A 290-nucleotide genomic window follows, 5' to 3' on the forward strand; every position below is an offset into this window, starting at 1 on the left:
CTCCCGGGCCGGGGAGCCGCGGCGGGGCCGCGGGCCGCCTCAGCCATCACCCACCCGGCCGGAAGACAGCGGGCGGGACCGGAAGGCGGGGGGCGGGACCGAGAGGAGCGCCGTGGGAAAGCGAGACAAAAACTCGGCACCAAAGCCCGCCTCCCGCCGCGTTGCCCCTCGGCCCTGCGGTGACGGCTCGGCGGCTTTCAGGCCTGGGAGGCGGGAGCTCCGGGGAAGGCCTGCGTGCCACGTCCGGAGGGGCGTGTGGGTGCGGAGCCCGCGCCCGGCCCTTCCGCCCC

General features: G+C 77.9%; 1 protein-coding gene across 1 annotated transcript in view; it reads right to left on the reverse strand.

Moving 5' to 3' along the window:
* Window positions 1–290, reverse strand: part of Pdcd2 (programmed cell death 2) — an 11081-nt gene that overhangs the window by 8727 nt on the left and 2064 nt on the right. The gene's annotated exons all lie outside the window — the stretch shown is intronic.

Source organism: Dipodomys ordii, unplaced genomic scaffold (assembly GCF_000151885.1).
Source record: "Dipodomys ordii isolate 6190 unplaced genomic scaffold, Dord_2.0 Scaffold320, whole genome shotgun sequence".
Classification (NCBI taxonomy): domain Eukaryota; kingdom Metazoa; phylum Chordata; class Mammalia; order Rodentia; family Heteromyidae; genus Dipodomys; species Dipodomys ordii.